Source organism: Somniosus microcephalus, chromosome 8, assembly GCF_052327205.1.
Source record: "Somniosus microcephalus isolate GS21.2 chromosome 8, FLI_Smic_1.0, whole genome shotgun sequence".
Taxonomy (NCBI): domain Eukaryota; kingdom Metazoa; phylum Chordata; class Chondrichthyes; order Squaliformes; family Somniosidae; genus Somniosus; species Somniosus microcephalus.
Genome location: NC_140994.1, coordinates 71,977,938 through 71,990,334, shown reverse-complemented (window position 1 = coordinate 71,990,334; position 12,397 = coordinate 71,977,938).

Below are 12,397 nucleotides of genomic sequence, written 5' to 3'. Positions count from 1 at the left end.
GGGAATGGGACACAATGGGGAATGGAACTCAGTGGGGAATGGAACTCAGTGCGGAATGGAACACAGTGGGGAAAGGAACTCAGTGGGGAATGGAACTCAGTGGGGAATGGAACACAGTGGGGAATGGAACTCCATGGGGAATGGAACTCAGTGAAGAAATGGAACTCAGTGGGGAATGGGACACAATGGGGAATGGAACACAGTGGGGAATGGAACTCAGTTGGGAATGGAACACAGTGGGGAAAGGAACTCAGTGGGGAATGGAACTCAGTGGGGAATGGGACACAGTGGGGAATGGAACTCCATGGGGAATGGAACTCAGTGAAGAAATGGAACTCAGTGGGGAATGGAACTCAGTGGGGAATAGAACTCATGGGGAATGGAATTCAGTGGGGAATGGAATTGAGTGGGGAATGGAACTCAATGGGGAATGGAACACAGTGGGGAATGGAACTCAGTTGGGAATGGAACACATTGGGGAAAGGAGCACAGTGGGGAATGGAACTCACTGGGGAAGGGAACTCAGTTGGGAATGGAACGCAGTGGGGAAAAGAACTCAGTGGGAATGGAACTAAGTGGGGAATGGAACCCCATGGGGAATGGAATTCAGTGAGGAAATGGAACTCAGTGGGGAATGGAATTCAGTGGGGAATGGAATTCAGTGGGGAATGACACTCAGTGGGGAATGGAACACAGTGCAGAATGGAACTCAGTTGGGAATGGAACACAGTGGGGAAAGGAACTCAGTGGGGAATGGAACTCAGTGGGGAATGGCATTCAGTGGGGAATGGGACACAATGGGGAATGGAACTCAGTGGGGAATGGAACTCAGTGCGGAATGGAACTCAGTGGGGAAAGGAACTCAGTGGGGAAGGGAACTCAGTGGGGAAGGGAACTCAGTGGGGAATGGAACCCCATGGGGAATGGAACTCAGTGAGGAAATGGAACTCTGTGAGGAAATGGAACTCAGTGAGGGAATGGAACTCAGTGGGGAAGGGAACTCAGTGGGGAAATGGAACTCAGTGGGGAATGGAACTCAGTGGGGAAGGGAACTCAGTGGGGAATGGAACCCCATGGGGAATGGAACTCAGTGAGGGAATGGAACTCAGTGGGAATGGAACTCAGTGGGAAATGGAACTCAGTCGGGGATGGAATTCAGTGGGGAATGGAATTCAGTGGGGAATGGAACTCACTGTGGAATGGAATTCAGTGGGAAATCGAACTCAGTGGGGAAGGGAACTCATGGGGAATGGGACGTAGTGGGGAATGGAACTTATTGGGGAATGGAAGTCTGTGGGAAATGGAATTCAGTGGGGAATGGATCTCAGTGGGGAATGGAAGTCAGTGGGGAATGGAATTCAGTGGGGTATGGAACTAACTGGGAAATGAAATTCAGTGGGGAATGGAAGTCAGTGGAAAATGAAACTCAATGGGGAATGGAAGTCAATGGGGAATGGAATTCAGTGAGGTATGGAATTCAGTGGGTAATGGAACTCAGTGGGGAATGGAATTCAGTGGTAATGGAACTCAGTTGGGAATGGAACACAGTGGGGAATGGAAAAGAGTGGGGAATGGAACTCAGTGGGGAATGGAAAAGAGTGGGGAATGGAACACAGTGGGGAATGGAACTCAGTTGGGAATGGAACACAGTGGGTAAAAGAACTCAGTGGGGAATGGAACGAAGTGGGGAATGGAACCCCATGGGGAATGGAACTCAGTGAGGAAATGGAACTCAGTGGGGAATGGAACTCACTGGGGAATGGAATTCAGTGGGGAATGGAATTCAGTGGGGAATGGAACTCAGTGGGGAATGGAACACAGTGCGGAATGGAACTCAGTTGGGAATGGAACACAGTGGGGAAAGGAATTCAGTGGGGAATGGAACTCAGTGGGGAATGGCATTCAGTGGGGAATGGGACACAGTGGGGAATGGAACTCTGTGGGGAATGGAACTCAGTGCGGAATGGAACACAGTGGGGAATGGAACTCAGTTAGGAATGGAACACAGTGGGGAAAGGAACTCAGTGGGGAATGGAACTCAGTGGGGAATGGCATTCAGTGGGGAATGGGACACAGTGGGGAATGGAACCCCATGGGGAATGGAACACAGTGAGGAAATGGAACTCAGCGGGGAATGGAACTCAATGGGGAATGGAACACAGTGGGGAATGGAACTCAGTTGGGAATGGAACATATTGTGGAAAGGAACACAGTGGGGAATGGAACTCACTGGGGAAGGGAACTCAGTTGGGAATGGAATTCATTGGGGAATGGAACTCAGTGGGGAATGGACCTCAGTGGGGAATGGAATTCAGTGAGGAATGGAACTCATCAGGAACAGAAGTCAGTGGGGTATGGAACTAACTGGGAAATGGAATTCAGTGGGGAATGAAAGTCAGTGGGGAATGGAACTCAGTGAGGAATGGAACTCAGTGGAGAATGAAACTCAATGGGGAATGGAATTCAGTGGGGAATGGAACTTATTGGGAAATGGAACTCATTGGGGAATGGAATTTATTGGGGAATGGAATTCATTGGGGAATTAAACTCAGTGGGGAATGGAATTCAGTGGGGAATGGAAATCACTGGGGAATGGAATTCAGTGAGGAATGGAAGTCATTGGGGAAGCAATTCATTGGGGAATTAAACTCAGTGGGGGATGGAATACAGTGCACAAAGGAAATGATTTGGAAATGGAACTCAGTGGGGAATGGGACACAGTGGGGAAAGGAACAAAGTGGGGAAGGGAACTCAGTGAGGAATGGAACCCCATGGGGAATGGAACTCATTGGGGAATGGAAGTCATTTGGAAATGGAACTCAGTGGGGAATGGGACACAGTGGGGAATGGAACACAGTGGGGAATGGAACCCCATGGGGAATGGAACTCAGTGGGGAATGGAACTCATTTGGAAATGGAACTCAGTGCTGAATGGGACTCAGTGGGGAAAGGATCTCAGTGGGGAAAGGAATGCAGTGGGGAATGGAACATGTTGGAGAATGGAATTCAGTGGGGAATGGAACTCAGTGGGGAATGGAACATCTTGGAGAATGGAATTCAGTGGGGAATGGAATTCAGTGGGTAATGGAACACAGTGGGGAATGGAACTCAGTGGGTAATGGAACTCAGTTGGGAATGGAACACAGTGGGGAATGGAACTCACTGGGGAAGGGAACTCAGTGGGGAATGGAAAAGAGTGGGGAATGGAACACAGTGGGGAATGGAACTCAGTTGGGATTGGAACACAGTGGGGAAAAGAACCCAGTGGGGAATGGAACTAAGTGGGGAATGGAACCCCATGGGGAATGGAACTCAGTGAGGAAATGGAACTCAGTGGGGAATGGAACTCACTGGGGAATGGAATTCAGTGGGGAATGGAATTCAGTGGGGAATGGAACTCAGTTGGGAATGGAACACATTGGGGAAAGGAACTCAGTGGGGAATGGAACCCAGTGTGGAATGGCATTCAGTGGGGAATGGGACACAGTGGGGAATGGAACTCAGTGGGGAATGGAACTCAGTGCGGAATGGAACACAGTGGGGAATGGAACTCAGTGGGGAATGGAACTCAGTGCGGAATGGAACACAGTGGGGAATGGAACTCAGTGGGGAATGGAACTCAGTTGGGAATGGAACTCAGTGGGGAATGGAACACAGTGGGGAATGGAACTCCATGGGGAATGGAACTCAGTGAAGAAATGGAACTCAGTGGGGAATGGGACACAATGGGGAATGGAACACAGTGGGGAATGGAACTCAGTTGGGAATGGAACACAGTGGGGAAAGGAACTCAGTGGGGAATGGAACTCAGTGGGGAATGGGACACAGTGGGGAATGGAACTCCATGGGGAATGGAACTCAGTGAAGAAATGGAACTCAGTGGGGAATGGAACTCAGTGGGGAATAGAACTCATGGGGAATGGAATTCAGTGGGGAATGGAATTGAGTGGGGAATGGAACTCAATGGGGAATGGAACACAGTGGGGAATGGAACTCAGTTGGGAATGGAACACATTGGGGAAAGGAGCACAGTGGGGAATGGAACTCACTGGGGAAGGGAACTCAGTTGGGAATGGAACGCAGTGGGGAAAAGAACTCAGTGGGAATGGAACTAAGTGGGGAATGGAACCCCATGGGGAATGGAATTCAGTGAGGAAATGGAACTCAGTGGGGAATGGAATTCAGTGGGGAATGGAATTCAGTGGGGAATGGCACTCAGTGGGGAATGGAACACAGTGCAGAATGGAACTCAGTTGGGAATGGAACACAGTGGGGAAAGGAACTCAGTGGGGAATGGAACTCAGTGGGGAATGGCATTCAGTGGGGAATGGAACACAATGGGGAATGGAACTCAGTGGGGAATGGAACTCAGTGCGGAATGGAACTCAGTGGGGAAAGGAACTCAGTGGGGAAGGGAACTCAGTGGGGAAGGGAACTCAGTGGGGAATGGAACCCCATGGGGAATGGAACTCAGTGAGGAAATGGAACTCTGTGAGGAAATGGAACTCAGTGAGGGAATGGAACTCAGTGGGGAAGGGAACTCAGTGGGGAAATGGAACTCAGTGGGGAATGGAACTCAGTGGGGAAGGGAACTCAGTGGGGAATGGAACCCCATGGGGAATGGAACTCAGTGAGGGAATGGAACTCAGTGGGAATGGAACTCAGTGGGAAATGGAACTCAGTCGGGGATGGAATTCAGTGGGGAATGGAATTCAGTGGGGAATGGAACTCACTGTGGAATGGAATTCAGTGGGAAATCGAACTCAGTGGGGAAGGGAACTCATGGGGAATGGGACGTAGTGGGGAATGGAACTTATTGGGGAATGGAAGTCTGTGGGAAATGGAATTCAGTGGGGAATGGATCTCAGTGGGGAATGGAAGTCAGTGGGGAATGGAATTCAGTGGGGTATGGAACTAACTGGGAAATGAAATTCAGTGGGGAATGGAAGTCAGTGGAAAATGAAACTCAATGGGGAATGGAAGTCAATGGGGAATGGAATTCAGTGAGGTATGGAATTCAGTGGGTAATGGAACTCAGTGGGGAATGGAATTCAGTGGTAATGGAACTCAGTTGGGAATGGAACACAGTGGGGAATGGAAAAGAGTGGGGAATGGAACTCAGTGGGGAATGGAAAAGAGTGGGGAATGGAACACAGTGGGGAATGGAACTCAGTTGGGAATGGAACACAGTGGGTAAAAGAACTCAGTGGGGAATGGAACGAAGTGGGGAATGGAACCCCATGGGGAATGGAACTCAGTGAGGAAATGGAACTCAGTGGGGAATGGAACTCACTGGGGAATGGAATTCAGTGGGGAATGGAATTCAGTGGGGAATGGAACTCAGTGGGGAATGGAACACAGTGCGGAATGGAACTCAGTTGGGAATGGAACACAGTGGGGAAAGGAATTCAGTGGGGAATGGAACTCAGTGGGGAATGGCATTCAGTGGGGAATGGGACACAGTGGGGAATGGAACTCTGTGGGGAATGGAACTCAGTGCGGAATGGAACACAGTGGGGAATGGAACTCAGTTAGGAATGGAACACAGTGGGGAAAGGAACTCAGTGGGGAATGGAACTCAGTGGGGAATGGCATTCAGTGGGGAATGGGACACAGTGGGGAATGGAACCCCATGGGGAATGGAACACAGTGAGGAAATGGAACTCAGCGGGGAATGGAACTCAATGGGGAATGGAACACAGTGGGGAATGGAACTCAGTTGGGAATGGAACATATTGTGGAAAGGAACACAGTGGGGAATGGAACTCACTGGGGAAGGGAACTCAGTTGGGAATGGAATTCATTGGGGAATGGAACTCAGTGGGGAATGGACCTCAGTGGGGAATGGAATTCAGTGAGGAATGGAACTCATCAGGAACAGAAGTCAGTGGGGTATGGAACTAACTGGGAAATGGAATTCAGTGGGGAATGAAAGTCAGTGGGGAATGGAACTCAGTGAGGAATGGAACTCAGTGGAGAATGAAACTCAATGGGGAATGGAATTCAGTGGGGAATGGAACTTATTGGGAAATGGAACTCATTGGGGAATGGAATTTATTGGGGAATGGAATTCATTGGGGAATTAAACTCAGTGGGGAATGGAATTCAGTGGGGAATGGAAATCACTGGGGAATGGAATTCAGTGAGGAATGGAAGTCATTGGGGAAGCAATTCATTGGGGAATTAAACTCAGTGGGGGATGGAATACAGTGCACAAAGGAAATGATTTGGAAATGGAACTCAGTGGGGAATGGGACACAGTGGGGAAAGGAACAAAGTGGGGAAGGGAACTCAGTGAGGAATGGAACCCCATGGGGAATGGAACTCATTGGGGAATGGAAGTCATTTGGAAATGGAACTCAGTGGGGAATGGGACACAGTGGGGAATGGAACACAGTGGGGAATGGAACCCCATGGGGAATGGAACTCAGTGGGGAATGGAACTCATTTGGAAATGGAACTCAGTGCTGAATGGGACTCAGTGGGGAAAGGATCTCAGTGGGGAAAGGAATGCAGTGGGGAATGGAACATGTTGGAGAATGGAATTCAGTGGGGAATGGAACTCAGTGGGGAATGGAACATCTTGGAGAATGGAATTCAGTGGGGAATGGAATTCAGTGGGTAATGGAACACAGTGGGGAATGGAACTCAGTGGGTAATGGAACTCAGTTGGGAATGGAACACAGTGGGGAATGGAACTCACTGGGGAAGGGAACTCAGTGGGGAATGGAAAACAGTGGGGAATGGAACACAGTGGGGAATGGAACTCAGTTGGGATTGGAACACAGTGGGGAAAAGAACCCAGTGGGGAATGGAACTAAGTGGGGAATGGAACCCCATGGGGAATGGAACTCAGTGAGGAAATGGAACTCAGTGGGGAATGGAACTCACTGGGGAATGGAATTCAGTGGGGAATGGAATTCAGTGGGGAATGGAACTCAGTTGGGAATGGAACACATTGGGGAAAGGAACTCAGTGGGGAATGGAACCCAGTGTGGAATGGCATTCAGTGGGGAATGGGACACAGTGGGGAATGGAACTCAGTGGGGAATGGAACTCAGTGCGGAATGGAACACAGTGGGGAATGGAACTCAGTGGGGAATGGAACTCAGTGCGGAATGGAACACAGTGGGGAATGGAACTCAGTGGGGAATGGAACTCAGTTGGGAATGGAACACAGTGGGGAAAGGAACTCAGTGGGGAATGGAACTCAGTGGGGAATGGGACACAGTGGGGAATGGGACACAGTGGGGAATGGAACTCAGTGAAGAAATGGAACTCAGTGGGGAATGGAACTCAGTGGGGAATAGAACTCATGGGGAATGGAATTCAGTGGGGAATGGAATTCAGTGGGGAATGGAACTCAGTGGGGAATAGAACTCATGGGGAATGGAACTCAGTGGGGAATGGAACTCAGTTGGGAATGGAACTCAGTGGGGAATGGGACACAGTGGGGAATGGAACTCCATGGGGAATGGAACTCAGTGAAGAAATGGAACTCAGTGGGGAATGGAACTCAGTGGGGAATGGAATTCAGTGGGGAATGGAATTCAGTGGGGAATGGAATTCAGTGGGTAATGGAACACAGTGGGGAATGGAACACAGTGGGGAATGGAACTCACTGGGGAAGGGAACTCAGTGGGGAATGGAACTCAGTGCGGAATGGAACACAGTGGGGAATGGAACTCAGTTGGGAATGGAACACAGTGGGGAAAGGAACTCAGTGGGGAATGGAACTCAGTGGGGAATGGGACACAGTGGGGAATGGAACTCCATGGGGAATGGAACTCAGTGAAGAAATGGAACTCAGTGGGGAATGGAACTCAGTGGGGAATAGAACTCATGGGGAATGGAATTCAGTGGGGAATGGAATTCAGTGGGGAATGGAACTCAATGGGGAATGGAACACAGTGGGGAATGGAACTCAGTTGGGAATGGAACACATTGGGGAAAGGAACACAGTGGGGAATGGAACTCATTGGGGAAGGGAACTCAGTTGGGAATGGAACACAGTGGGGAAAAGAACTCAGTGGGAATGGAACTAAGTGGGGAATGGAACCCCATGGGGAATGGAATTCAGTGAGGAAATGGAACTCAGTGGGGAATGGAACTCACTGGGGAATGGAATTCAGTGGGGAATGGAATTCAGTGGGGAATGGAATTCAGTGGGGAATGGAACTCAGTGGGGAATGGAACACAGTGCGGAATGGAACTCAGTTGGGAATGGAACTCAGTGCGGAATGGAACACAGTGGGGAAAGGAACTCAGTGGGGAAGGGAACTCAGTGGGGAATGGAATTCAGTGCGGAATGGAACACAGTGGGGAAAGGAACTCAGTTGGGAATGGAACTCAGTGCGGAATGGAACACAGTGGGGAATGGAACCCCATGGGGAATGGAACTCAGTGAGGAAATGGAACTCAGTGAGGAAATGGAACTCAGTGAGGAAATGGAACTCAGTGGGGAAGTGAACTCAGTGGGGAATGGAAGTCAGTGGGGAATGGAACTCAGTGAGGAAATGGAACTCAGTGGGAATGGAACTCAGTGGGAATGGAACTCAGTGGGAAATGGAACCCCATGGGGAATGGAACTCAGTGAGGAAATGGAACTCAGTGGGAATGGAACTCAGTGGGAAATGGAACTCAGTCGGGGATGGAATTCAGTGGGGAATGGAATTCAGTGGGGAATGGAACTCACTGTGGAATGGAATTCACTGGGAAATCTAACTCAGTGGGGAAGGGAACTCATGGGGAATGGGACTTCGTGGGGAATGGAACTTATTGGGGAATGGAAGTCTGTGGGGAATGGAATTCAGTGGGGAATCGATCTCAGTGGGGAATGGAATTCAGTGGGGAATGGAACTCATGCGGAATGGAAGTCAGTGGGGAATGGAATTCAGTGGTGTATGGAACTAACTGGGAAATGGAATTCAGTGGGGAATGGAAGTCAGTGGAGAATGAAACTCAATGGGCAATGGAAGTCAATGGGGAATGGAATTCAGTGAGGTATGGAATTCAGTGGGTAATGGAACTCAGTGGGGAATGGAATTCAGTGGTAATGGAACTCAGTTGGGAATGGAACACAGTGGGGAATGGAACTCACTGGGGAATGGAACACAGTGGGGAAAGGAATTCAGTGGGGAATGGAACTCAGTGGGGAATGGCATTCAGTGTGGAATGGGACACAGTGGGGAATGGAACTCTGTGGGGAATGGAACTCAGTGTGGAATGGAACACAGTGGGGAATGGAACTCAGTTGGGAATGGCATTCAGTGGGGAATGGGACACAGTGGGGAATGGAACACAATGGGGAATGGAACACAGTGAGGAAATGGAACTCAGTGGGGAATGGAACTCAATGGGGATGGAACACAGTGGGGAATGGAACTCAGTTGGGAATGGGACATATTGTGGAAAGGAACACAGTGGTGAATGGAACTCACTGGGGAAGGGAACTCAGTTGGAAATGGAATTCATTGGGGAATGGAACTCAGTGGGGAATGGACCTCAGTGGGGAATGGAATTCAGTGGGGAATGGAACTCATGGGGAACGGAAGTCAGTGGGGAATGGAATTCAGTGGGGTATGGAACTAACTGGGAAATGGAATTCAGTGGGGAATGGAACTCAGTGGGGAATGGAACTCAGTGGAGAATGAAACTCAATGGGGAATTAAACTCAGTGGGGAATGGAATTCAGTGGGGAATGGAAATCACTGGGGAATGGAATTCAGTGAGGAATGGAAGTCATTGGGGAACGGAGTTCAGTGGGGAATGCAAATCAGTGAGGAATGGAACTCAGTGGGGAAATCACTGGGGAATGGAACTCATTCGAGAATGGAATTCAGTGGGGAATGGACTCAGTGCGGAATGGATCTCAGTGCAGAATGGAACTCATTGGGGAATGGAATTCAGCGGGGAATGGAACTCAGCGGGGAATGGAATTCAGTGGGGAATGGAACTCAGTGGGGAATCGATCTCACTGGGGTCAAGGAACTCACTGGGGAATGGAGCTCAGTGGGAAATGGAATTCAGTGTGGAAATTAACTCATTGGGGAATGGAACTCAGTGAGAAATGAAATTCAGTGGGGAATGTAATTCAGTGGGGATAGAACACAGTCGGGAATGGAATTCAGTGGGGAATGGAACTCAGTGGGGAATGGAACTCACTGGGGAATGGGAATCAGTGGGGAATGGAACTCAGTGGGGAATGGGACTCAGTGGGGAATGGAACTCAGTGGGGAATGGAAATCATTGGGGGATGTAATTCAGTGGGGAATGGAACACAGTGGGGAATGGAACTCAGTGGGGAATGGAACTCAGTGGGAAATGGAACTCTGTGGGGAATGAAACTCGTTGGGGAATGGAACTCAGTGGGGAATGGAATTCAGTGGGGAATGGAACTCAGTGGGGAATGGAACTCACTGGCGAATGGGACTCACTGGGGAATGGGACTCACTGGGGAATGGGACTCACTGGGGAATGGAACTCAGTGGGGAATGGAATTCAGTGGGGAATGGAACTCATTTGTAAATGAAACTCAGTCGGGAATGGGACACAGTGGGGAATGGAACTCATTTGTAAATGGAACTCAGTGGGGAATGGAATTCAGTGGGGAATGGAATTCAGTGGGGAATGGAACTCAATGGGGAATGGAGCTCAGTGGGAAATGGAATACAGTGGGGAATGAAACTCATAGGGGAATGGAATTCATTGGGGCAGCAATTCATGGGGGAATTAAACTCAGTGGGGAATGGGTTTCATTGGGGAATGGAACTCAGTGGGGAATGGTACTCAGTGTGGAATGGAACTCAGTGGGGAATGGAACTCACTGAGGAATGGGACTCAGTGGGGAATGCAACTCAGTGGGGAATGGAACTCAGTGGGGAATGGAACTCAGTGGGGAATGGAACTCAGTGAGGAATGGAACTCACTGAGGAATGGGACTCAGTGGGGAATGCAACTCAGTGGGGAATGGAACTCAGTGGGGAATGGAACTCAGTGGGGAATGGAATTCAGTGGGGAATGGAACTCACTGTGGAATGGAATTCACTGGGAAATCTAACTCAGTGGGGAAGGGAACTCATGGGGAATGGGACTTCGTGGGGAATGGAACTTATTGGGGAATGGAAGTCTGTGGGGAATGGAATTCAGTGGGGAAAGGAACTCAGTGGGGAATGGAACTCAGTGGGGAATGGGACACAGTGGGGAATGGAACTCCATGGGGAATGGAACTCAGTGAAGAAATGGAACTCAGTGGGGAATGGAACTCAGTGGGGAATAGAACTCATGGGGAATGGAATTCAGTGGGGAATGGAATTGAGTGGGGAATGGAACTCAATGGGGAATGGAACACAGTGGGGAATGGAACTCAGTTGGGAATGGAACACATTGGGGAAAGGAGCACAGTGGGGAATGGAACTCACTGGGGAAGGGAACTCAGTTGGGAATGGAACGCAGTGGGGAAAAGAACTCAGTGGGAATGGAACTAAGTGGGGAATGGAACCCCATGGGGAATGGAATTCAGTGAGGAAATGGAACTCAGTGGGGAATGGAATTCAGTGGGGAATGGAATTCAGTGGGGAATGGCACTCAGTGGGGAATGGAACACAGTGCAGAATGGAACTCAGTTGGGAATGGAACACAGTGGGGAAAGGAACTCAGTGGGGAATGGAACTCAGTGGGGAATGGCATTCAGTGGGGAATGGAACACAATGGGGAATGGAACTCAGTGGGGAATGGAACTCAGTGCGGAATGGAACTCAGTGGGGAAAGGAACTCAGTGGGGAAGGGAACTCAGTGGGGAAGGGAACTCAGTGGGGAATGGAACCCCATGGGGAATGGAACTCAGTGAGGAAATGGAACTCTGTGAGGAAATGGAACTCAGTGAGGGAATGGAACTCAGTGGGGAAGGGAACTCAGTGGGGAAATGGAACTCAGTGGGGAATGGAACTCAGTGGGGAAGGGAACTCAGTGGGGAAGGGAACTCAGTGGGGAATGGAACCCCATGGGGAATGGAACTCAGTGAGGGAATGGAACTCAGTGGGAATGGAACTCAGTGGGAAATGGAACTCAGTCGGGGATGGAATTCAGTGGGGAATGGAATTCAGTGGGGAATGGAACTCACTGTGGAATGGAATTCAGTGGGAAATCGAACTCAGTGGGGAAGGGAACTCATGGGGAATGGGACGTAGTGGGGAATGGAACTTATTGGGGAATGGAAGTCTGTGGGAAATGGAATTCAGTGGGGAATGGATCTCAGTGGGGAATGGAAGTCAGTGGGGAATGGAATTCAGTGGGGTATGGAACTAACTGGGAAATGAAATTCAGTGGGGAATGGAAGTCAGTGGAAAATGAAACTCAATGGGGAATGGAAGTCAATGGGGAATGGAATTCAGTGAGG